This window comes from Rana temporaria, chromosome 2, assembly GCF_905171775.1.
Source record: "Rana temporaria chromosome 2, aRanTem1.1, whole genome shotgun sequence".
In the NCBI taxonomy this organism is placed as follows: Eukaryota; Metazoa; Chordata; class Amphibia; order Anura; family Ranidae; genus Rana; species Rana temporaria.
Window position 1 is genome coordinate 349,465,488 of NC_053490.1, and position 20,084 is coordinate 349,485,571.

The 20,084-nt window shown below is 45.8% G+C and overlaps 1 protein-coding gene and 1 long non-coding RNA gene across 6 annotated transcripts in view; one reads left to right on the forward strand and one right to left on the reverse strand.

The window, feature by feature from the left end:
• The window catches only part of PLEKHA6 (pleckstrin homology domain containing A6), a 1,721,986-nt gene that overhangs the window by 817,752 nt on the left and 884,150 nt on the right, over positions 1-20,084 (forward strand). The gene's annotated exons all lie outside the window — the stretch shown is intronic.
• On the reverse strand, positions 10,741-11,685 carry LOC120928443. Its single transcript, XR_005747190.1, has 2 exons — positions 11,093-11,685; positions 10,741-10,995 (listed from the first exon to the last, which is right to left on the reverse strand). It is a non-coding gene; the product is annotated as an uncharacterized LOC120928443 (long non-coding RNA).

The following is a 20,084-nucleotide window of genomic DNA, read 5'->3' on the forward strand; positions in this document are numbered from 1 at the left end:
GGGGGGGGTGACTGGGGGGGTGACCGATCTGTGTCTCTATGTACAAGAGACACAGATCGGTCTCCTCTCCAGAGACAGCACCGCTGTCTCTGTGTAAAACGGCAATGAGAGATGATCTCATATGTTTACATATGAGATCCTCTCTCATTGGCCGCACAGATCGCCTCGCGAACGGCCACTCTGATTGGCTGTTCGCGGCGATCTGTAATTGGCTGTGTCCGAGGGATACGGCCAACACAGATTTTCCCCGCAGCGCGCTCTGGAGCGCGCGCGGGGAACGCCCAAAGGGGCGGCCGTCAATTGACGGCAGTTTGGAAATTGGGATCCGCACTGTAGCCGTCAATTGACGGCAGGCGGATCCCAAGTGGTTAAGGACCTAAACTCCCCCATTTTCCTTTGTATACACAGAGCAAAAGCAGGTATTTTATGAATTTGCCTTCTGCTTGTACCCAGTCATCAACTCAAACTTATCATGTAAAGGGCCTACATGCTCAGACCTGACCTTTTTACTATTAATATATTTTATGTATTTTTTTTTTTTTGTTCAGCTCTTGTTCGTTTTAATTTTTTTTGTCCTTGACTTCCTTTTTACATATTCTGATATATTCTTTGTAACGGTTAAATGATGATAGTGTTCCTTCATTTTTATTTTTTTCATGCTCTTTTGCTCTTTTCTTATTATTTATAGCTTTTTTAACTTTGTGCGTGAGCCATATAGTTTTTTTTTTTGTTCAGCCTCTTTAACCACTTAAGCCCCGGACCAATACGCTGTCTAAAGACCCAAGGTGTTTTTACAATTTGTCACTGCGCTGCTTTAACTGGTAATTGCGCGGTCATGCAATGGTGTACCGAAACGAAATTTGCGTCCTTTTCTTCCCACAAACAGAGCTTTCTTTTGATGGTATTTGATTGCCTATGCGATTTTAATTTTTTGCGATATAAACGGAAAAAGACCGAAAATTTTGAAAAAAAATGATTTTTCTTATAACAAAAAGTAAAAAATATTGAATAAACTACATTTTAGTCAAACATTTAGGCCAAAATGTATTCAGCCACATGTCTTTTGTAAAAAAAATTGCAATAAGCGTATATTTATTGGTTTTCGCAAAAATTATAGCGTCTACAAACTAGGGTACATTTTCTGGAATTTACACAACTTTTTTTTTCCTGGGCGCACACAATGGGTTAAGCTTTCCATCTAACCCCCTAAAGGAAGAAAACTTAAACAAGCAGTGAGACAAGTTAAATCAATTAATCAATTAATCAAGCACAGCAAGTCCACCTGTCCTGAAGCTATAAACCTCCCCCAAGAACACACACAGACGTATTTTTTTCTTTCTTCTTACCACAGATGAAGAAGACGTGAGGCAAGTGCTCACACCCGGTGCTTCTGGGTTGCTGAGCTTAGGGGCGGCTGTATACTGGGTGCTATCCTCGGTCCCTCGGCCTGCACCCCCACATCCCCTGGTCCGGCAATAAAGGACGTTGTTTTCCTGAGGAGGCCGCCATGTATTCCCCGCTCAGCGGCTGAATGGATACCGGGGATGTTTGCGCTCCATAGGCCGGAAGTCGCCGCAGAGGACCGCGCAGACCTATGACGCACTTCCGGGAGTTCCGGAATTCGCGTCTAGGACCGGAGGAAACGGTAAGCGCCGATGGCGAATTAAGTACTCGTTTTTGGATAGTGATTGCTGACCGGCAGCTTGCATGAATATGGTGTACAGTATAGGCGGCTGGGGTCCGGAGATCCCAGTGCTCTGCCGCGTCACTTCCGGTCTGGGTCCCTGGCTTATTTCTGACCGGCGGGATCTGCAAATGGCTGCACTCAGCCTAGGCAGCAGATCCCTTGGCCGGTCAGAGGTAGGAGGCATGGTCCTTATTTTTTACTTATTTTATACTTAAAATTTGCAGCAGCATATTATTTAAGTGGCAACTTATGCAACAAATGTGAACAACCACTGCCAGAATCATATACAAGTGACACCTGCGCATCTTGTTTGAATCAATCTGATAATGCTAGTTCTTTCCTGTCATGGTTTAAGGGAGAAATGTGTAACACATTCAAAGAAATTAAAAACTCTCTGGTGCCCAAAAAGGAAGTACCAGAGATATATCCCCTGCTGCATCTAACTCCTCATCTGGGGAACGTAGTGCCTCCTCATCCAATCCGGAAGTTGTTTTTGATGATTTGGATGACGACTTGTACTTGTTACCCAAAGATAAGATTCCCAAGTTACTGTCTGCGGTAATGAATACTATAGAATCTTCCAAAGATGTATCGGCTAGACTAAAGAAGGATCAGCTATATTATTTTCCTCAGATCCCAGATATGAGATTCCCTTCTCATCCCATTCTGAGTGACTGGTTCAAAAAGGTCTGGGCCAATCCTGACAGAAAATCTGATGCGGGGGCCCGCTTTAAATCCTCTTATAGGCTGGTCTCCGAATTGTCATCTGAGTGGGAAAATCCACCTAAGCTGGATCTGGCGGCTGCCCGGATGGTTAAAAAAGTCTCTGTTTCCCTCAGAAGAATCCTCCAGATTGTCCGATCCTTTAGAGCGCAAGGCAGATAGCTTGGCTAAAAAGAATTACCTAGCGGCGGCTTCCACCTCAAAAATTGCGGCTTCCTCAGTTCCGGTAGCCAGAGCCCTAAGGATCTGGCTGAGTCAATTATCTCTAGATATAGAAGAAGGGGTGTCTTGAGACTCTTTGTTGAAAGGAGTTGACATGATGAAGTCGGCCGCAGAGTTTTTATGTGATGCTCCTGTGGATGTTCTAAAATTTTCGTCCAGATCCCTCGCCTTCTCCAATGCGACCAGGAGGGCGCTTTGTATAAGGCAATGGTCGGGTGACATATGATCAAAGTCAGTTTTGTTAACATGCCTTTCCATCCTTCATCCATGTTTGGCCCTCATCTGAAAGATATTCTCAAATCTTACAATGAGGAGAAAGACGCTGCCTTTCCCTTAGACAGGAAAAGGTAGAGTAAGCCGGTTTACGGGAGTTCCAGATACTCCCCAAAAAGGAACTATTCCTTTCTCCTTTCGGGGCAGAAGGTCCTACTATAAAAAAAGGCAAGATTCAGCGACAGCCAAGAAGCAGCCTTTCAATAAGCCCAAAGAAGCCTGACGCCATCAGCGCCTCTCCTCCAGTGGGAGGCAGGCTGAGGTTTTTTTCTCAGATCTGGCAAAAGACGTCGTCGGACTCCTGGGTAACGGACATCGTCTCAAGAGGGTACTCTCTAGAGCTGGGGTCTTTTCCACCACAGAGGTTCATGCTCAACAAGCCCTCCAACCCAGTAGTTCTAGAGTTGGTGGAAGATTTCATAAAGAAAGCACGCTCTAGAAAAGGTTCCAGATCAAGAAAGATTCCAAGGTCTCTACTCCCCGATATTTCCAGTACCCTAATCTTCAGGAGGAGGGAGGCTAGTAATAGACCTGTCTTACCTAAATCAGTTTTTTGTCAAACGCAAATGCAGAATGGAATCAATTCGGTCTGCCATTGCGAACATAGAAGAAGGAGACTTCCTAGCGTCAGTCGACCTTCAGGACGCATACCTGCACGTCCCTATTCTCAGGGCACACAGGAAATATCTACGGGTCGTTCTCCTCTTCAATCTCCAGATTCTCCATTTTCAGTTCACATGCCTGCCATTTGGCATTACCTCGGCACCTCGAGTTTTTACGAAAGTGGTGGTGGTCCTGACTGCAGCCCTGCGGCTACAGGGGATATGTGTGACACCCTATCTAGACGACTGGCTAGTCAGAGCTCCCTCAGAGGCCATGTTGAAACAACATCTTCACAAGACTCTACAAATGCTGGACGCCCACGGTTTCATAGTAAACGTAAAAAAGTCTTCTCTGAACCCTACTCCAGTCATTCCCTACCTCGGGTTCACAATAGACACCCTTCAGATGAAGTTGTTCCTTTGAGATCAGAGGGCTACCAATCTTCAACAGTCGGTACAAGATCTCTTGCAAATCGATCACTGCTCAGTGAGGAAGGCAATGAGAGTACTGGGAATGATGACATCTTCCTTGGAAGCTGTTCCTTGGGCAGGGCTCATTTCAGAGTGCTACAGGACTGCATTTTGACCCAATGGGACAAGAGCCCAGACTCTTTGCAGAGGACTATCAACATTTCTCTGGCCGTGAAGCAGGATCTCCTTTGGTGGATACACCCACAATGTTTCCTGCAGGGCATATCCCTCAAGGCTCCGACTCAGACGGTCCTCACCTCGGATGCCTCAGGCTTAGCCTGGGGTGCCCATGTGGAGGATCATTGGGTACAAAAAGCCTGGTCGCAAAGGGAGCTTCTAATATCTTCGAACTTGAAAGAGCGCACGGCAATCAGGAAAGCGCTCGTCCATTTCAAGTCCAGAATCCTTCACAAGGCGGTTCAGGTACAATCAGACAACTTACCTGCAGTATTCTACCTGAACAAACAGGGGGGAACACGAAGCCCCTCCATGCAGAAGGAGTGTGCCCGCATCATGCTCTGGGCGGAGGAAAACCTCCTTTCTCTAACGGCCATCCACATCAGAGGAGTGGATAATGTGAGAGTGGATTGGCTCAGCAGGAATTCGATCGGATTGGCTCAGCAGGAATTCGATCGGCCCGGGAGACTGGGAGCTGAACCCTCTGGTCTTCAAAAAGATCACCTCCAGGTGGGGTCTGCCAGATTTGGATGCGATGGCCAACTCTCAGAACAGGAAGCTTCCCCAGTTCTGCTCCCTATCCAGAGTGGGGAATCCGCTAGCGATAGACGCTCTGTCGATAAGCTGGAGGAAGTTTTTCGTCTATATCTTTCCCCCGATTCCACTGATCCTCAAAGTGCTGCAGAAAATTCGGGACGAGGAGGTGAGAGCAATAGCAATCCTGCCATTTTGGCCCAGGAGGGCATGGTTCGCGCTAGCCTTGAATATGGCAAAGAATCAGGTCTGGAAGTTACGCATCCAGAAGGACCTTCTTCTCCAATCGGAGATGCTCCACCCAGACCTCGTGAAACTCCAGCTGGCGGCATGGAATTTGAACTCAAAGCCTTGACGGCTCAAGGCCTATCTCAGGAGGTTATTGCTACCCTTCTAGCCTCTAGGAAGCCTGCTACCTTAAAAGTCTACAGTAGAGTGTGGACCCTCTACTCAGCCTGGTGCGCCAGGAATTCATCTTCTCCTGAGCAAGTGGCATCTCTCTTGCAGTTCTTACAAGAGGGCTTCCAAAAGGGTCTGAAGCCGAACACTCTGAGGGCACAGTTGACCGCCATTAACTCCTGCCTGAATGGAATATTTTCAAAAACACCTCTCGTCAGCAGGTTTTTCAGAGCAATTAATGAATTACGACCATCCTTCCATAAGCCTTTACCAGCTTGGAGCTTACCTTTAGTGCTAAAAAGGCTAACATCACCTCCCTTCGAGCCTCTGGAGCATTCATCCTTACGGTTCCTGACTTTCAAATGTATCTTCCTAGTGGCAATTACATCCGCCAGAAGAATAAGTGAGCTTCAGGCCCTCTCATCCAAAGAACCCTATCTCAGGTTTCTATCGGATGCAGTTATTCTAAGGACTATGCTGGGTTTCCTTCCCAAAGTCTCCACGTCCACGAATATCAATCAGGAAATTGTGTTGCCTGTGTTTGAAGATGATTCTGAGGATGACCTACACCTCTTGGACGTAAAAAGAACCATCTCTACCTACTTACAGAGAACCTCTGGGTTCAGACAGTCCGAGGCACTGTTCCTACAGTTCCAAGGGCCAAACAAAGGGAAAAAAGCGAGTAAGTCATCGCTAGCAAGATGGATAAGGGATACCATCAAGCACTGTTATTTTCTAGAAGACAAAGAATCCCCTCTTCTCTTAAGAGCTCACTCCACAAGGTCTACAGCTACGTCCTGGGCTGAGAGGTATCATGTTCCAATGGACCAGATCTGTAAGGCAGCTACGTGGGCTTCACCGAACACGTTCATAAAACACTACAGAATCGATGTAGTTTCGTCCGAGGGATCGGCCTTTGGCTCGAGAGTGCTTCAAGGTGCCATAAACCATTGATGTCCCTCCCTTTCTTTCTTGCACTGCTTTGCAAATCCCATTGTGTGCCGCCGTAGGACGCCCAGGAATAGGAAAATTTATTCTTACCTGAAATTTTCTTTTCCTGTAGTCCGTAGGCGGCACAAGTTTACCCTCCCATTAAAATTACTCTATTGCTGCATAAGATACGTCTGTGTGTGTTCTTGGGGGAGGTTTATAGCTTCAGGACAGGTGGACTTGCTGTGCTTGATTAATTGATTAATTGATTTAACTTGTCTCACTGCTTGTTTAAGTTTTCTTCCTTTAGGGGGTTAGATGGAAAGCTTAACCCATTGTGTGCTGCCTACGGACTACAGGAAAAGAAAATTTCAGGTAAGAATAAATTTTCCTATTATGACTGCCTATCTCATTTCTTGAGGTGCTAAAATGGCAAGGCAGTACAAAACCCCCCCAAATGACCCCATTTTGGAAAGTAGACACCCCAAGGAAACTGCTGAGAGGCATGTTGAGTCCATTGAATATTTTTTTTTGTCCCAAGTGATTGAATAATGACAAAACAAAAAAAAAAATTACAAAAAGTTGTCACTAAATGATATATTGCTCACACATGCCATGGTTATATGTGGAATTACACCCCGAAATACATTCTGCTGCTTCTTCTGAGTACGGGGATACCACATGTGTGGGACTTTTTAGGAGCCTAGCCACGTACGGGACCCCGAAAACCAAGCACCGCCTTCAGCATTTCTAAGGGCGCAAATTTTTGATTTCACTCCTCACTACCTACCACAGTTTCGAAGGCCATAAAATGCCAAAATAGCACAAAACCCCCCCAAATGACCCCATTTTGGAAAGTAGACACCCCAAGCTATTTGCTGAGAGGCATGTCGAGTCCATGGATAATTTTATATTTTGACATAAGTTGCGGGAATATGACAAACTGATTTTTTTTTGCACAAAGTTGTCACTAAATGATATATTTCTCACACATGCCATGGTTATATGTGGAATTGCACCCCAAAATACATTCTGCTGCTTCTCCTGAGTACAGGGATACCACATGTGTGGGACTTTTTGGGAGCCTAGCCGCGTACGGGACCCCGAAAACCAATCACCACCTTCAAGATTTCTAAGGGCATAAATTTTTGATTTCACTCCTCACTACCTATCATAGTTTTGAAGGCCATACAATGCCAAGATGGCACACAACCCCCCCAAATGACCCCATTTTGGAAAGAAGACACCCCAAGCTATTTGCTGAGAGGCATGTTGAGTCCATGGAATATTTATTTTTTTTGCCCCAAGTGATTGAATATTGACCAAAAAAATAAATAAAAAATAAATTACAAAACGAGGATTGTGTTGTGGCAGCGCGTTTTTTTTGTTTTATATTTATAGGTAGCTAGTTAGTGCCAGTAACGCTTACACCCACATGCAAACCCCCATGCGCAAACCCCCTTACACCCACGCGCAAACCCCCCAACGCTTACACCCACGCGGTACCCCCATTTTCTAACGCTATAAAAACATGGATCAAAGGCTGATTTGCACGTAGGGACAATAGCTGGTCAAATTTCCAATGCACCTGGTAACATGCATGCAATCGTTGTCACTAAATGATATATTTCTCAGACATGCCATGGTTATATGTGGTATTGCACGGAGATACCACATGTGTGGGACTTTTTGGGAGCTTAGCCGCGTACGGGACCCCGAAAACCAATCACCACCTTCAAGATTTCTAAGGACATAAATTCTTGATTTCACTCTCACAAATCTTGAAGGCGGTGATTGGTTTTTGGGGTCCCGTACTTGGCTAGGCTCCCAAAAAGTCCCACACATGTGGTATCGCCGTACTCAGGAGAAGCAGCAGAATGTATTTTGGGGTGCAATTCCACATATAACCATGGCATGTGTGAGAAATATATAATTTAGTGACAACGTTTTGTAATTTTTTATTTTTTTTTTTGGTCAATATTCAATCACTTGGGGCAAAAAAATTAAATATTCCATGGACTCAACATGCCTCTCAGCAAATAGCTTGGGGTGTCTTCTTTCCAAAATGGGGTCATTTGGGGGGTTGTGTGCCATCTTGGCATTTTATGGCCTTCAAAACTATGATAGGTAGTGGGGAGTGAAATCAAAAATGTATGCCCTTAGAAATCTTGAAGGCTTTTCGGGGCCCCGTACGCGGCTAGGCTCCCAAAAAGTCCCACACATGTGGTATCCCCGTACTCAGGAGAAGCAGCAGAATGTATTTTGGGGTGCAATTCCATATATAACCATGGCATGTGTGAGCAATATATCATTTAGTGACAACTTTGTGCAAAAAAAAATCAGTTTATCATATTCCCGCAACTTGTGTCAAAATATAAAATATTCCATGGACTCGACATCCCTCTCAGAAAATAGCTTGGGGTGTCTACTTTCCAAAATGGGGTCATTTGGGTTTTTTTGTGCTATTTTGGCATTTTATGGCCTTCGAAACTGTGATAGGTAGTGAGGAGTGAAATCAAAAATTTACACCCTTAGAAAGCCTGAAGGCGGTGATTGGTTTTTGGGGTCCCGTACGCGGCTAGGCTCCCAAAAAGTCTCACACATGTGGTAGCCCCGTACTCAGGAGAAGCAGCAGAATGTATTTTGGGGTGTAATTCCACATATGGGGGGAGTATGCTTTGCGCGTGGGTGTAAGCGTTACTGGCACTAACTAGCTACCTATAAATATAAAACAAAAAAAACGCGCTGCCACAACACAATCCTCAGGCAGCGGCTAGCGTGTGATAACAGAAGAAATTACAATATAAAAAAGCCGTGCCCAAAATTAAACAAATTGTTTTGTAACATTAAAAAAGTCTATAAATGATGAGAGGAGTAATGAATTCCGAGCAGCATCAGACAAATAATTCAGGTGAAAGGATCAAAGGCTGATTTGCACGTAGGGACAATAGCTGGTCAAATTTCCAATGCACCTGGTAACATGCATGCAATCTGTGTTATCCCACCACCAGAGACATAAAGCAGCTTACCAGATGGCAAGCCTTTGATGCAATTGGCTATAGCCCAGCCACGGCCTTTTAATCCCCTGGACTAGGACACTCCGAGGTTATCAACCAGATCGCAGCCTCAATGGAAAATAATAAGTGATTGCGGTTTAGGACGCAAACACAACCCGTCAGCAGAGCAGCGGTAATTAGGCGGTCCAATTTGCATGTAGCGGGAAACAGAGAGGGACGCAATAGCGTGATACCGTAAGGTATAACAAATTTATTAAAACAATAATGTACTTACACTTAAGAAGATAAAAACCAGCGTGTAACAAACAGATAAAAGCCGGCCGGCTTGAGGAGCCCTCCTCCTAGGCGTGGTGACGTCACTGACGCTGCCTCCAGACGCGTTTCGTCCTATTGGACGTTATCAATGGAGGTTCGCCGCCATGTTTTTATAGCGTTAGGTACCCCCATTTTCTAACGCTATAAAAACATGGCGGCGAACCTAAAAAAAAAACTAGCTACCTAGTGGCACGAGCAACACTAATACAGCGATCAGAAAAACGATCGCTTAGTGACGCTGGCAAAAGGGGGGTGAAAGGGTTAACTAGGGGGTGATCAAGGGGTTAAAAGTGTTAGGTCCAGGGTAGCCCCCTACCCCCCCCAATAAAGGTTTTAACCCCTTGATCACCCCCCAGTTAACCCTTTCACCCCCCTTTTGCCAGCGTCACTAAGCGATAGTTTTTCTGATCGCTGTATTAGTGTCGCTCGTGCCACTAGGTAGCTAGTTTTTTTTTTAGGTTCGCCGCCATGTTTTTATAGCGTTAGGTACCCCCATAAAATTTCTAACGCTATAAAAACATGGCGGCGAACCTCAAAAAAAAACTAGCTACCTAGTGGCACGAGCGACACTAATACAGCGATCAGAAAAACGATCGCTTAGTGACGCTGGCAAAAGGGGGGTGAAAGGGTTAACTAGGGGGTGATCAAGGGGTTAAAACCTTTATTGGGGGGGTAGGGGGCTATCCTGGACCTAACACTAACTGCCTGACACTAACTGCCTGTCACACTGACACTAAATGCAGTGATCAGTAAATGATCACTGCTATTTAGTGACAGTGTCGCTGGGGGGGGGTGACCGGGGGGGGGGATTGTATGCCTATGTGTACAGGTGTCAGTGTAGTGCTTGTGTACTCACTGTGTGATGTCTCCGCTCCTCCGCCGGACAAATATACCGGCAGGAGGAGCGGTGACATCACTTCCTCCTCTGCCTGTGTTTACAATGTGGGAGGGGGAGGAAGCTGATTGGCTGGGGAGCGATCCGGAGGGGGCGGACAAAAACGAACCGCCGCCCCCTCATCCCCGATCGCTCGTGAAGATTACCGACCTGCGGCATGTACCGGGGGGGTCCCGATTGGACCCCCGACCCACGTCAAGCAGGGCACGTACAGGTACGTTGATGTGCCTGTCCGTGCCATTCTGCTGACGTAAATGTACATGAGCGGGTCGGGAACTGGTTAAATTTCGCAGTGTGTTTACATACAGTTGATTTGAAACAGAACATAAATTGGAATGCTGCAAATTGACTGGGTAAATTCTATTTGAAACAAGGAAAAACGCATATATGGAGTCCGTGTGCCGCGCACCCCAAAAATGCAAAAACAAAAATGGGAAGGTCCCCCAGTGGGGTTTTTTAGCGGCATGATGTTCTCAATAAATAAGAGTGGTTGGATGATATTGAAGTTAAAATCTTTACTTGGTTTCAACATTGAATTACAATAAAATGTACAACATGGTTGGAGCATTTGTAAAATAATGTAGATAATATACATATAGTACACTCTGATTATACATGAAAATAAAAATAACAGTGGCAAAAATCAACAACAATACAATACACGTTACATCATGATTCAATTGTTTCCATATGAGTACCCCGACGCGTTTCGACCTAAACTGTCACGGTCTTCTTCAGGGGAATTGTACTCTGATAGATATAATTAGAAAAATTATTATTAAAGTTACATCCCTCTAACAAAAATGTTTAACATCTGCTGAGAGAATATTGTTGAAATTATATTTACCACTCAAGGGTTAATGAATTAATATGTAATCAGAGATGGTTGCTGAAAAGTAAAAATGATCCGAAGACCCCCATAGCAAGAGAAACCCCCGTTCCGCTTGACGGGAACCCACCAAACCGGGCTTACAAGGAGTCACAAGTGTGGACCATAGGGGGGAGGAGACGACCGGAAGACACCTGTATTGATTGAATATTTAGTTTAATTTAATATAAGTAATAATGTGAGTACTAATAATATTGCATAAGCATAGATAACATCCATTCGGCTATGACCCCGATCACATGTAATGATCTAATAGGATCATAAACATGGGCGTATGTAGGAGGTAAGTATTGAAATGGAATATATTAGTAAATCTTAATACACCAATGCTAGTATTGCAAAGGTGTAGATGGAAGTATACCAAAACCAAAGGTTTTGTACTGGTACAATGAACATCATACTGGTGTCAGTGTGATGTGAATGAGGGGGGGGAAAGGGGTTAAGAAAAATGTGTGAGAGTGTGGTGAACAAATAGATGTGAGTGTATATGTCAATAGAAATGTGTGAAAGGGGCAAAAAAGGGGATAAAAGAAAAAGTGAGTGTGTGCCATTTGGGTAAATTCTATTTTACCCAAACAATAAGATAAATAAATATCCACCAAATATGAGAGGAATTTTGACGTACCTGTAAATTAAATTACAGTACAGTACAGTACAGAACACATGTCCCACCCTACTCTTCTCTGTGTTCTTTCTATTGCTTGCTAACAAGCAAAGAGGGTGGGTTATATTTGGACTTTAGGGAAAGCTTTTCCAGAGTACAATCACCTGAAGGTAGCAACATATAACCCAAGGTCTATGGATTGTTTCCTGTGTCCTGTATTATACTCCAGTATATGGCGTTTACACCAAATTCTTTATTGCCTGAAGTTAGGCCTGGTACACATGATGAGCGTATTGGACGAATGATCACCTGTATTTTTTTGCATGCTAGTCTCCTATCGAAAACGAATAGGTCACTAGAGTTACAAAAATTCTCCTAAGACAGAATACAACGTCTATTTAGTTTCTGAGCATGCGCGTTCTTGGTCACTTGTTTTTTTTTTTCAGAATGAATACTGTACTGATTAAATCAAAGTCATTCATTCTGTTATCTTCTGAGAAAAAAAATTGTGCTTGTCCCTTCGGATGATTTTGCATGAACTGATCGGCTCTCGAATTATGTGTACTAACAATCAGATTATCGGTTGATCGCTCAAAAAAAAGGTATTTTTCATCAGATTATATCATCGTTTGTACTAGGTATTAGGCTTTAATGTCATAGAAGTCATAGAAGCTAATTAATGAAGATGGGAATTGTAACGGTCACTACCATTTACGACCTTCCATCAACCCACGACAGCTTCAGACACTCCAACCATCCAGCAGACCCGAACCATTCCATAAGAATTCCCTCAATAACGAGACTTGCTCCGTTACTGGTTTCAAATGCCAGAATCCTTTAATGGTTTCTTCTCAGCTTTTTATGCAGTTACAAGCAGGTGACCGTAATCAAAGGGACACTGAAATCTCCACCCCCCTTCACACCATGGGGCTTCAATCACATACTTTTATTAATAGAATCCATACAAAATCCCATCACACAATGAGTTCCCTTCAATCCACATCTCTAGACAGAAGTTCTGTCTCCGACAGAGAGGTAGTCACACCTGGGCATCAATAGGCTTTAAACCGTGTTATCACACAATGGAAAGGTCTAGGAGCAGACCTGAATTAACACCTTTACACAATGGACAATGAAATGTCTAGGAGTAGATGCAATTAACATCTTTCAAAAGAATGTGTCCCCACATTGAATAAGCCAACAACTTGTGATATCTCAAGACATCCTGCAACCATGAATTATTATTAATGTCCCATCTCATGTAATACATGAATTATGATTCACTTGCCACCCCATCTCCTGGCTCAATCTGTGCCCACAAGTCACTCCTGTTACAGGAATACAAAGTAGAACTGTTGTCAATGGCAACATTTTCTCCATTGTTTTTTGAACAGGCCTGAACAATATGTAATACTTTTATTATGCATTTATCATTATGCTTATATGTCTAATGTAGGTACAGATACATACAGTATCTCACAAAAGTAAGTAAACCCCTCACATTTTTGTAAATATTTTACAACACTGAAGAAATGACACGTTGCTACAATGTAAAGTAGTGAGTGTACAGCTTGTATAACAGTGTACATTTGCTGTCCCCTCAAAATATCTCAACATACAGCCATTTATGTCTAAACTGCTGGCAACAAAAGTGAGTACACCCCTATGTGAATATGTCCAAATTGGACCCAAAATGTAAATATTTTGTGTGGCCACCGTTATTTTCCAGCACTGCCTTAACCCTCTTGGGCATGGAGTTTACTAGAGCTTCACAGGTTGCACTGAAGTCCTCTTCCACTCCTCCATTACAACATCTGGTGGATGTTAGAGACCTTACACTCCTACACCTTTCGTTTGAGAATGCCCCACAGAAGCTCAATAGGGTTAAGGTGTGGAGACATGCTTGGCTAGTCCATCACCTTTACCCTTAACTTCTATAGCAAAGCAGTGGTCATCTTGGAGGTGTGTTTGGGTTTGTTGTCATGTTGGATTACTTCCCTGTGGCTCAGTCTCCGAAGGGAGGGGATCATGGTCTGCTTCAGTATGTCACAGTACATGTAAGCATTCATGATTCCCTCAATGAACTGTAGCTCCCCAGTGACGGCAGCACTTATGCAGACCCAGACCATGACACTCCCACCACCATGCTTGACTGTAGGCAAGACACACTTGTCTTTGTACTCCTCACCTGGTTGCCGCCACACACACTTAACACCATCTGAACCAAAACAGTTTTTCCTGACGCATTCATGGCAGCACACACTGGGTTGTGACTCCGCCCCCACAACCTGACAGGATTGGTTAGCTATAAATTTGAAGGGGAGACGCCCCGCACCATTCTCTTTTTTTATCCTCACCTGACAGATTGGACGAACAAGCAAGAAGCATGCCTCTTACTGCAGATCGCCCCAGCAGGTTCAGCCTCTCCTGTTTGGAAGTCCCTCCTGTACAGTCTCTAAATGAGCTTTATGGTGGGAACCCCGTTCTGGTGGTCTCAGGGGCTCTGGAATTATACTGGCATCTGTAGCAAGCTTTAAAGAAGCTTCAAATCTCGCAGTGGCCCCCACTTTCGCTCTGTCTTTCCTTCCAGTGCAGTGTGTGCTTCCACGAAGGTATTTGTATCATTACATTTGCCACCTAAGGTTAGTCTGTTTTGTACCTTTGTCTGCCTGTTGTTTTTTTCTCAGCTCTGCTGAGCCCTGTGGTTCCTCTGACACCCCATACTCTCGGGGTCACCGCCGTGTACCCCTCAGCGCTCTGCGCATGCACGCAGCTCAGTGATGACGCCGCCTGTCTCCTCTGCCCTCTTCCAAATGGCGGCGCCGTTTAAAATAAAAAATAAAAAGAAACAGTCCTATCGCTCTGTAGTTCTGGCTGCAGTCCTGCTGCTCTGCTCTACTCAGAGTGAAGATTGCACCAGGTGTGTGCAGGCACGTCCCAGTTCAGCCTGGGCCAATTGATTACACAAAAAAAAAAAGGAACAATAGGAGAGAAGATCTAATACATTTATATATTAATTTATAACATATTATAGGAGAAAGTATATCCATAATTAAACAATTAATATAATCCAAAAAATAAAAAATAAAATAAGGATAGATATATGTATATAAAAATATTATATTTAATAAATAGAAATGTTGGGGGGGGACATATTGTAATGTTTTCCCTTCTCTCTTTTTTCCCACCTTTCCGGGCTGTCTCTGCTATCCTCATGGGGGCCACTGTCCTCGCAGACCACCATCAGCTGACCAGGTATAGAGGCCGTCCAGAAGGTGGTAAGTAGAGAAGAGACAAAAAAGAGAGCCTGGCCACTGACGCTACAGTTTTGGTAGCCCTATCGGGTCAAGAGACGCAAGTTTGCGGCACAGAGGGAGATTCTAGCCATGCTTCCGGCAGAAGGCGCAAGAAGTCACTCAAGGTTACCCTCTTGCTTTCTTCAATCAAGGCATAGCAGCTCGCGTCACAGCCACTCCCGTCATAGTCGGTCCCACCGCAGACGATTACCTTCATCCCAGATGGAGCTATCTTACCCGCACCACAGCAAATGTTTGCCAAATATGCGGGGCGCCAGCCTTGCCTGGGGAATTGGCCTGCCGCTTGTGCTTCATTGAAGTAACCAAGGATTCGGAGGCCAGAGTAGATACTGAGCTCCTAGGAGAATCGCCACAGGGATCAATTGTGGGCGATCCTTCCCCAAGCACATCGCCCAGCACCCGGCCGTTACGCCAGGCTGCAAATACCCTTTCTAAGAATGAGGAGTGTGAGCAGGCGTCGGACTGTCTCTTCTTTTAGTTGAACCATTTGCCCATTCAGTCGAGGAAGCGATCGGCTGGGAGGAGGTTATGGCAGAACCTCTGAAGGTTCAGAAATATTTCCCGGTGCTGAAAAGGGGGTCCTGAATCATTTCCCTTCATCAAAGAGCTGGAAAACCTCATAAAGGATGAGTGGGGGAGATCGCATAAGCGGCCCAGTATGAGCAACAAGTTTGCAGATTGTACCCCTTGTGGGAGTCTAAGATCAATTCTTTGATCAATGCAACTACGGTCGATTCATCTTTAATGCGACTCGCTAGAGACGTTTCTCTACCGATTGAAGACGCAGTTACCATCCGGGACGTTCTTGATCGTGAAATCAATATAGAACTGAAGAAAGCCTGCTCCGCGACAGGAGACGCTAGTAGGCCGGCTATCACCACGGCGGCAGTGGCTAAAACTATCGCTGCATGGGCGGCTAACGTTGAGAATTCCATTCTAGAAGGGGCCGACCAGGGGAAGATATTCTCCTCCCTGCAGGAAAATTAAGTTGGCTTACGACTCCTGAGGGGGCGACTTCATGACTGGGAAGAGCCTTATGGCTGAGACCCTGGATAGCGGAGGCAGCATCAAAATCAACTGGTGCAAAACTCCATATGGCGGCTCAAGTGTATTTGGCACAAAGATGGACTTGGCCATCTCCAAGGTTACCGGGGGAAAATCCGGGCTGATTCCCTCCGATAGGAGACCAGAGCCCCAGAAGGGCCCCGCCTACAGACGCGATCTTCCTGTCAAGTACAGGGATGTTAGATCCTACCGTCCCGGCAGGGAATTTAGGAGGGACTGGAAGACTCGACCCTCCTTCATGTAGGTACAGTAAGCCAAGGCTATCACAGCCGGGGAACAGCAGAAGTCCTTTTTGAGGGTCCGTCTGCCCACCCAGCTCAGGTGGGCACCAGACTCAAGAGATTCGCTCGGATATGGGCAACTCGTATAACAGATTCATGGACACTATCCTCTATCAAGACCGGTCACAATTGGAAATTCATGGGCACATTGCCAGGGAACACATTCCAGCCTACCAAGTACCTCTGCAACAGAAAGGGAGGGGGTTTTATTTCCCTTTATTTCTGGTACAAAAAAAAAAAAAACAGGGGATCTACATCCAGTTCTGTACCTAAAAAGGTTCAACAGACGATCAAAATAGAGGCCCTCAGATTGGAAAAGCCTTCAGTCCATTTTGTTGACAGTGGACGTGGGAGACTGGATGCCATCTCTAGATTTTTCGGACGTTTACCTTCACGTCCGATCATCCCGCCTTCCAGAGGTCCCTTCGGTTCTCAATCTATCAATCTCATTTCCAATTTTGGTGCCCCCCATTCGGCATCGCCTCAGCACCCAGAGCATTCAGCAAGTCAGGGTGTTCCTAGGGGCAGAATAATATACCAGGTTGTACCGGATGCGACTCCCTCAAGAGAGGCTGAAGCCCTTACTCCAGAAGATAGCAGATTCTGTATTATCCAGACGTCTACTGTCAGAGCCTGCCTCAGTACCCGGGGGTCCATGTCAGCATCCATACCTTTGATACAGTGGCCCCTGCGAGTTTTACAGAACTCCTTTCTCAGGCAGTGGAATGGAACGTCAATACTCCAAACCATTCACATCCCGAACTGGGTAAAGCAATTAGTATGGTGGTGGACACACCCGTCCAACCTCAGGGAGTCCATTCCAACAGTTCCCCCAAGTCCAGAAGTAGTAACATCGGACGCCAGCCAGGGGGGATGGGGTCCACACTATCTAGACCAAGTAGCCCAAGGACAGTGGCACTTTCGGGCTCAGGGCATAGTGTCAAATATTTTAGAGCTCAGAGCAGCCTTTCAGGCTCTCCTGGCCGTTGCGCCTCTTCTAGAGGGGAAGAGTGTCCTGATCAGGATGGACAACAAGTAGCGGTGTCATGTATCCAGATATCCAGATCCAGATACTACCTAAGCCGAGAGACACTTTCAAACAATGAATGGTCCCTGAACCAACAGGTATTCTCCATTCTTACGAAAACTTGTGGAATACCAGAAGTCGACCTAGCGGCCACGCCAAAGAACTCCAAGTGTCAGAGGTTCCTGTCCAGAGCCCACTTTCCATCAGCCAAAGGGACAAACTGCCTAGTTCTTCCATGGAGCTTCGAGCTGGGGTACATTTTTCTTCCAACTTCTCGGATTACAAGATTCCTGTCCCAACTTCGGAGGTCCTCAGCCACGGTTATTGTACTAATACCGTTCCGGCCGAGGAGGCCATGGTTTATGACCCTGCTACAACTAGGTACGCGGCCTCCAATACATCTTCCAGTAACCTGGGATCTCATACATCAGAGGCAATTCTTCCATCCAGCCCAGAGAAGCTGCATTTGCCAGCTTGGAAGTTGAGAGGGCTAGGTTAGGGAAACTAGGATACTCTCAGGAGGTAATATCAACCTTATTACAAGCTCTAAGGAGCTCCACTGATGTCACCTATACTAGGATCTGGGAGAGGTTCGTGTCGTCGCAGCAAAGAGATTGGATTCCCATCTCAAATTCTTGAATTTCTTCAGTCAGGGCTTAACAAGGGCCCGGGCTCGGGTACCCTGAAGGTGCAAGTATCCGCCCTTTCAGCCATGACGGCTACTAGATGGGCTCTTCATCATCCGGTCACTCTGTTCCTCAGGGCCTGCGTAAGATCAGACCACCTAGGAGGCCATCCTTTCCAACAGGGGATCTCTGTGTGGTACTCGAGCCCCTGTCCAATCCACCCTTTTCTCCATTCAACTTAGTCTCACCGTGGAACCTAGCTCTGAAGATGGCTTCCCGTATTGCTATCACCTCAGCTAAGAGGGCGTCGGAGATACAAGCACTTTTGGCTACGGAACCCCTATTTAGTGTTCTCCCCTGACAGAGTGGTTCTGAAGCCCTCAGACCATTTTTATCCAAGGGTAACTTCCTCCTTTCATTATAACCAGGACATCGTCCTTCCGTCTTTTACTAATGAGAGGGACGAGTCCCATGCCTAGGATGTCAAGTCTACCATCTCCAGTTACTTCACAGCTACATCTCAGGAAGACGGATTCTCTCTTAATTATCCCACACGGGAGCAGACGAGGTCAGCCAGCTACCTCCCGTATCATTACCTCTTGGTGGTTAGGGCTATCGGGGAGACCTATTCCATCCAGCAACTTACGACTCCTAAAGAGCATTAGGGCTCATTCGACAGGGGCAGTGGCCACTTCTTGGGCAGCATATTGCGGGACTTCACCGGAAACCATAGGCAGAGCAGCAACTTGGTCTTCCCAACACATCTTCATTTCTCACTACAGAGTGGATTCTGCTCTCCTGGCTACCGTCAACTTTGGCAGATCTGTTCTTGGAGCCAATTCCTCAGCGCTATAGAGAATAAATATTACTGTTTTCTTGCACCCTCCTGACTGGTGAGTTATTTCCCAGTGTGTGCTGCCATGAATGCGTCAGGAAAACGGAAAATTGTATACTCACCTTTCCGTAATTTTCCTTTCCTGACGCATCTTCATGGCAGCACACAGATGCCCGCCCTGCTGTTTTATGATGATATATACAGAGAATGGTGCGGACGTCTCCCCTTCAAATTTATAGCTAACCAATCCTGTCAGGTTGTGGGGGCGGAGTCACAACCCAGTGTGTAATGCCATGAAGATGCGTCAGGAAAGGAAAATTACGGAAAGGTGAGTATACAATTTTCCGTTATCTTGGTCTCATCAGACCACAGAACATGGTTCCAGTTAATCCATGTCCTTAGTTTGCTTGTCTTCAGCAAACTGTTTGCAGGCTTTCTTGTGCATCATCTTTAGAAGAGGCTTCCTCCTGGGGCTGTGGCCAAGCAGACCAATTTGATGCAGGGTGTGGCGTATGGTCTGGGCACTGACAGGCTTACCCCCCCACCCCTTTAACCCCTGTAGCATTTCTGGCAACACTCGTACATCTTTCTCTTTCATTCATGGACGGACACAGCCTTAATCTTGACAAAGTGGGTATTGGCCTTCATTCAGTGGCTAGGCAGAAACTTATAGAAAGTGTTAAACACATCACACAACATAAAGTACCACCCAGGGGGCGGTTCCTCTTGGTATAACCCATATTTCTGCATCTTGCAGATCAGTTTTTTTCTGCCTAGCTAAAGAGAAGACATGGCTCCCTTCAGGCCCATAGGCCTGGAGATCTATTCCAAATTGATTTTTTATTTTTTTTGTTTGTTCCTGTGATCTACGATCAACCGCCGACTGGGTGACAGGCTGGATCCCAGATCCTTGTAGTCTCCCCAGTTTCGGCCATCGAGCGTGTGCCGACCGTAGCTATGCGCTGGGTCGTCCACGACATGCCCGTCGCTCTACGGGTGGCCGGTGAGCTACATGCTCCAGGGCACGCATATGACTGGTCTACAGGGTCGAGTCACAGCGGCCGGGCTGACAGTCATCTCCATAACCATGCGGAAGATGGTCTGTCTGGGATGCTTCCAGCAGAATCCATGCAGGAAGGGTAAGTAGTAATCCCCTGCTTCGGCAGGAGGACATAGCTGGACATTCCCGGGGAGA